Below are 6,690 nucleotides of genomic sequence, written 5' to 3' on the forward strand. Positions count from 1 at the left end.
TTCAGGCGCCTACCCCACCCCAACACTAACCCTCGTGTCTCAGCCTTCATGAAGCCTCCTTCACACCTCAGCACCCTATAGCCTGGGAAGGGGTTGGGGACAGGGGGGGTTTAGAGCCAATGCAGACATCTGGCTGGGGTCACAGCTGCTGTCAGCTCAGATGAGAAACTGGCTCCTCCCTTGCCCGAGGAGCAGCTCTTTGGGTATCTCCAAGGATGGGCGCTGCTATTTTTAGATGCCTTCCCCTCCCTCCTCCTCCCAGCCTCAAACCAAATGAGGGAGGAAATGACTCACCTCAAGCTCAGACAGGTAGAGACCGCCTCAGCGAGCCCTGCCTGGCTCCAGCTCTGGGGTTGCCCCACCTGGGGTCACCCCAGAGTGGCCTGCCCTCCATCCTGAGGATAAAGCTGGGTGGGGATCAAGGCTTTTCATGGGCTCCCTCTGGTATTTATCTCAGGGCCTAGGGCAGGACGGCCTCCAACAGGTCGTGGAGGCTCTGTTCACATCAGCTCACTCCAGACCTTTAACTCTGCTCTGGGGCTGTGGCAGGTCCCAGCCAGTCTGAGGCGGCCAGACAGCTCCCGTGGACTGACCATGGTCCCACCCATTATTAGCCCAGTAGAGACTAGGTGTATAGAGAGAAGAAAGACCCTGTCCAGTGGGGGAAGGGGAAGGCATGAAGACCCTGGGTGTGTGTGTGTGTGCGTGTGTGCGTGTGTGCGTGTGTGCGTGTGTGTGCGCGCGCTGAGTAGGGTGACCAGTTGTCCCAGCTTGTCCAGATATGAGGAATTTCCTGGGACCTGGGACTTTCAGTGCCAACCAGGAGGATCCTGGGTGAGCCGCGATAGTCGGTTATCCTGGTGCTGAGTTGTAGGCTGTATCTTAGGGAAAGGGCAGGTGTTGGGAGCCTGGTCTAGGCCCACCCAGCCAGGGCGAAAGGCCCAAGGGCCTGGTTGGAGCCCTCTCTGTGGTCAGGGGATGGTGAACAGAACCTCATCTCCACAGGGGCTGAGGGGGTAGAAATTACTCTGGGCTGTGCGAAAGGCCGGGAGCTCTGTACTCGCTGAGAGGCCGGGGAAGCACCTGGCTTGGGGCAGCTCTCCTTGCTAAAGCCAAAGAAGGGAAGGTTGGGCCAGTCAGCACACGGTTGGGTGCAAGGGTGAGCAGAGATGATGCTGCAGGGAGGAGAGGGTGCTGGGGAAAGACACTGGAAAGAGCAGGACATAATGACAAGAGGGAGGCTCGGTTCCAGGCCCACTTACTGCCAGGTGCCTCCGTGTTCCCAGCTGTGAAATGGGAAGAGGGGCACCTGTCTGCCTCCCTCAGCCACCTGCAGTGAGGAATGTGAGAGAAGGTCTGGCTGGAAAGCTGGGGCTGGGGTAGTTGGTTAGTTGGAGAGGCCTTGCTGGGGCTGTCAACCCACCAAGCTCTCAGCTGGCCAGGGGAGTGGGCAGGCTTTGCCCTCCTCTCCATCCCAGATCAACACCTGGTCAACATGGCGCCTGACCCTGAGGCCTCACGTCGGGGGGGTCACGTCAGGGGAGCTGTGGCCGAGGCTCAGGCCTTGATGGGATGCCCCACTTTGCCACAGTCCTTGTCCTCCTCATCCTCAGGGTATTGACTCTTTGGCAGTGGTTCTGACACAACTGAGATGGCAGACTTAGGGAAACTGCTTCTCTTTTCTGGGGCTTTCACTTTTCCTCGGTGGTGAAATTGTGCATGTAGATGAAGTCTCTGGTTTTTCAGTATTTATTTTTGTAGTGGAACCTCTTCTCCAATCAGAGATCCAACTGCACTGAAACACAGGCAAGGCTGGAGTACCATGCCCCCTCCCACCCCCGCGCCCCGGGGCCCAAGGGCTCAAGGGGACACAGTTATGAGACCCCTCTTTGCGGTGCCTGCCATCTCTAACACTCTATTATTTGTACCTTGAGGGCAAAGGTGTCCTTATTTCCCTCCCCAAGCAGCCCAGAATTTGACCCCAAGCCCAGTCCTTGGCACCTGCTACCAAATTCCCTAACCTGGCTCCTGATGACATGAGGTCTGTCTCAGTTCTTGTTACAGAGTTCAATGGGGCCACAGGTCCCTTGTCCCTTCTCAGGGGAGTTAGGACCAAAACCTCTGCCGCAGCTAACCCTGTGGGGCATTTCTGGGCTTGCGAAGGACTTCCACGTACCTCATCTAATGTGCCCCCCACAGCCTGCAGGCCAGGCCTGAGGTTCCCATGTGACAGGGATCTTGGGAGATGGGCTCAAAACCCAGCCCCACCCCCCCACCCCCCCACCTGCAGGTACAGAGCTAGGCACCTAGCCAAAGTCCTTGTCCTTTCCTGGAGCCACAGTCTGGGGCACCTGGCCGAGGCCCAGACTTTCCCTCGCTTCTTCCCAGGGTGCTGGCACCTGCAGGCACCAATAACAGAAAGAGGAGGTAGCGATCTATGAGGAAAGCATAACAGAGGAAAACTCTCTTCCCCATCCTGGGGGTCTAGGGCAGTCATTCTTCCCAGTTAACCAAACAGGCGGGGTTACCATCCCCCACTCCCACCACTTTCCCTGCTTCAGTCAGAGAGGGGTGGGGGCCGGGCAGGGAGGCCAGGACCTCAGAAGGCTGGAGCTGCAGAACAAGTACAGGAAGATGCCAGAGGCCAGGCAGCTGACCCTGGGTTGCCCAAGGGCCCTCAGGAGGCCCCCCACCTGCATTGACATCAGCAGTGCCGTGGACATGTGGTCCTCTCGCTGTCTTCTCTGGCGCTCACAGCAGCAGGCCTGGGGAGGGGCCAGAGCCGAGTCAACAGTTCCTTGAATTGTGTTACAGCCACAGCCTGCCAGCTCCAGAGCTAATAATAAGAACAGATATGGGTCACACAGCTCCATCCCTTGGCCCGAATCCTGCCTCTGGGCTCAAGTCTTGGGGTCCTGGGGTGAGGCTGGGTCTGGGAGGGACCCCAGCCCCCCCGGGTTGGCCTGTTTGAAGGAAGCCCACCCGGGTCAGGCTAGCAGTCCATAGGCTCCAGTTGTTAGAGGCTGACATTAAGGACTCAACCGGTGAGGCCTGTGGAATGATGTGATCATTGTACACAAAATTTTAAATGCTACAAATGAAAAGTGCTTCTTTATGCATAATTTTACAGTTATAACAAAAAAGTTTAAATGATACAGATGAAATATTATACGTGTCCATTATAGCTGAGGCTTGAAACATGATCTCTGGACTTTGTGTTCAGTGCTTCAGGGCTAAGAAGGGACCAGAGGGAGACTGAGGCCCCAAGCAACACCTTTCCTCCCCATGTTGTGTGAGCCTGGGGCTCATAGCTTGAACACCATGGAAACAGCTGCTGTGTGGCACTGTGGGAAGCTGTCTGACACACGGGGTCCAGGATGCCATTCTCAGCATCCAGGGCCCTGGGCTGGTGGCCAGCAGGTAGCAAAGCCTGCCAGCGGTGACCCTGAGACCTGTGGCCAGGGCAGCACTCGGGCAGCCTAGGGACAGAACTGGGTCTGCGTCCAGGAATGGGTGGTGCCACCTGGCACAGGCCTGAGCACTGAGAACACATCCTCTTCTATCCTTCCAGGGTGGGCACTGCTTCTGACAGCAGTCAGAGGTCCCCTGCAGGAGGATGAGCACTGGTGATGATCCTCCTACCAGCCCCCCGTTCAGCCATCCCCCCCTCAGGGAGAAGAGCCGAGCTGGGCCTTTTCAGCAGGACCCTGCTTCCCCCAGGAGGTGGGGAACAGGGAAAAGCCTTCACTTGGTGCTTGTTCCCACAGGAGACTGGTTCCCTCCCCCACTGTCCAGCTGGATGCTGGTCCTCACTGGAGCCCTGTCGGGTCTGAAAGAACTACTCTGGTCCTACATGTGGGTTTATGGTTACCCGTGAGGTGACCCTGGGCAGAGTTGGTGAGGTGGAGAAAGCTGCAGAGGGACAGCCATGAGTGGCCATCAAAAGGTGTCTGGGTGCTGGGGGCCCCTTTCTTCCTCAGCAGTGTTCATGGAGGCCCTGCTGGGTCCAGGGGGATACACTGAAGAAGGGGACAGGCCCCAGACAGGCCCTTGCCTTTCCAGGGTGTGACGTCTTCTTCCAGGAACTGCACAAGCACTTCCAGTTGCAGCGTGAGGGCAAGGCAGGCAGGCCCAGGCCGTGGGAACACAGGTGGGCCTCCTGGAGGAGGAGGGCAGAGGAGCCGCAGGGAGGCTGCGGGCAGAAGGAGCTGGGAGGCATATCAGGGATGGGTGGGTGGAGGAGGCTCCAGTGGGCAGCAGGGTCAGGGTGTGAGGAACCTACAGGTCACATGGGGCCAGGAGAAGGACCTCACTCCATCCTTCCAGCTTCCACTTCTCTCATCTGTAAAGAGGCTGCCAGCATCCTCCTGTGCTATGTGGGTGCCTGTCTCCTGGGCCCCTTCACTGGGTCCGTAGGAAAAATGGCAATAACAATCCATCCAGTTAAGGCAGTGGGACTCATGAGCGGAGTCTCTGAGGGCCTGAGCCCGACCTCTTGGCCTTCCTTACCAGCGCCAGCTCCACTGGGACTATACCCTGCCTTCCCCAAGGAAAACCCCAGCCAGAGTCAGAGCTACTCAAGGCAGCCTGCCCTCCCTTGGACTTTGTTTAGACTAAATTAATGAAGGGGTAGGGGGACCCGGTAAATAAGGTGCTGTGGTCAGACTCCCCATTCTTCTCCCAGGCAAAGCCCCAGCTCCTGGGCTCTGGGAGGGCTGCTTGGCCGTGGGGTGGGGGTGGGGGGTCCTAGAGCTGCCCCTTGAACCCTTTGTCCTGTGTGGGCGCTGGACCTTTATTTCCTGCCTAAACAGCTGTGGGGCTTTGGAAGTGATCAGAAGCCTGGGCTCTGATCCTGGTGAAACATCCCTCCATGAGGGTCGGGGCGGACGAGGTAACAGTGTGAACACCACAACCTAGGCCTCCAGCTTTGCCAGCCTCTGCCCCCCACTGCCCTCCCTGCTCCTGCATGGCCACCCATACAGGCTACAGGGCAGAGCCCAGCACGAGGAAGGGTTCAGAGGCTCTTGCCAAATGCCTAACAGAGGGGACAGGGGACTGCCAGGATTCAGGAGACACAGGCTCTCTCACTCATTCATTCTTAGTAAGGTTCTTTCTCCGCCCAAGGCCACTGGTTGTGACTGGCAAGATGACAACTATAGATTGGGGCCCTGGCGTGTGAACTGTTCCCTGAATGCGGTCACTCTGGACTTTCCCAGCTCCAGGACTTTGTCCACACTGTCCCCTGCAGCAGAGTGTCCACCCCACCTGGAGCCCTGTCCCAACTCCCTCCTCCTTCACAGGTGACCGTTTCTTTACCTCCAGCCAGAGCTGCTGGCACCTGCCATGCTCCAGGGTTTGTTTTTCTCACAGTCCTCTGCCCACCGGGGTCTGCTGATCACCGGCTCCTTCACACCCGTAGTTCCTATAGGGCAGACCGAGTCTCAGTCGTAGTTGTGGTTTCGGTGGGGACTTCACACCCAGTCTGTGCTCAGTCAATCTTCCTTGACTGAGGATGAATAACAATACTTAAAACAGAGCTTTCTATGTACCAGGCTGGTTTTTTAAAGTGTGTATATGTGATCACTTTTACTTCTCACAGTGACCCAATGAGGTAGGTGGTTTTATTACTCACATGAAGATGAGGCCATAGAGGGAGAGGGAGGTTGAGTGACACACACAAGGCTACCCAGTCAGTACATGGATCAACCCAGGCAAGCCAGGCTGTGGGGTCTACACCCACACCCAACGGATCCACTGTGCTGCCTTTCAGAGGTGACACCAGCCCTGGGAATGTGCCCCCCAAGCCAGGTGGACACCTTTGTCACCACCAGGAGGCAGGGGGTATGGCTCACAAGGGCAGCCCACACACACCCAGCTCCTCAGATTAAATCCTGTTTTCCTTAGGGCCTTTCCCACCATTCTGAACTCAGGGTTCCTGCCACTCCTCTTGGTACGAGTGGATTTGATCCCCTCAAGGACAGTGAATTCGGGTTCAGCAAATGTTTTCAAAATGATGGTTCTGCTCCACAGACCCCAAAGACATGCACAGTTTTATGGAGAGCCTTGGGCATCACGTTCCCTACCCTAAGGCTTAGTTTCCTACTCTGGCAAATGGGCTGACTCACTCAAATCACATGGTGTGACATTTGGTAAGGATTCTGAGTTCCTCAAGAGCCAACACTGTTGTCAACCGCCTATTTAGCTGAGTCTGTCTGTGTGCCTGCCCTCAAAGGCCAGGAGACTCTGCCCCAGGAGACTCTGCCCGGTGGGGAGGGCTGGGGTGTGTGCTCCTTGTCCTTGGGAGACCTGGCGGCAGCCTGGGACCAAAAGATAAGCTGACTGATCCCAGGAGCTTGGATGGACGAGAGCCTTGTTTGCCACCTGACAGTGGGTGGGGACACTTGTCAAAGGCTCTTTTTTACAGCAAACAGTTGGAAGGAGTCTCTCCCACCCCTCTGGCTCTCAGAGCCACACACGAGGGCAGGGAGTTGGGGTGGGTAAACAGGGGCGGCTGGCAACGCCCCTGCTAACTGCAGCCAACAAGTGGCAGCTCGCAGAGCGGGCCGGGCAGGCTGTGGTGACCCTGGTGGGGGCAGCCAATGAGCTCCCGGGCTGCAGTGGCACCACCGGGCAGCCTGCCTGTCTTTGGCTGGAGCAGCCGCAGGAGGGGCCTCGGGCCACCAGTCAGGG

The 6,690-nt window shown here is 57.4% G+C and overlaps 1 long non-coding RNA gene across 1 annotated transcript; it reads right to left on the reverse strand.

Annotated features, from left to right (window-relative positions):
• Positions 1 to 1,735: 1,735 nt before the first annotated feature.
• On the reverse strand, positions 1,736 to 5,451 carry LOC146396876 (uncharacterized). The gene is made up of 2 exons (XR_014828132.1): positions 5,317 to 5,451; positions 1,736 to 2,836 (listed from the first exon to the last, which is right to left on the reverse strand). It is a non-coding gene; the product is annotated as an uncharacterized LOC146396876 (long non-coding RNA).
• Positions 5,452 to 6,690: the final 1,239 nt, after the last annotated feature.

This window comes from Sus scrofa, chromosome 14 (assembly GCF_054392235.1).
Source record: "Sus scrofa isolate SSC_HxYL_T2T_F1_AM1 chromosome 14, Sscrofa_HxYL_maternal_Yorkshire_Landrace_v2.0, whole genome shotgun sequence".
Lineage (NCBI taxonomy): Eukaryota > Metazoa > Chordata > Mammalia > Artiodactyla > Suidae > Sus > Sus scrofa.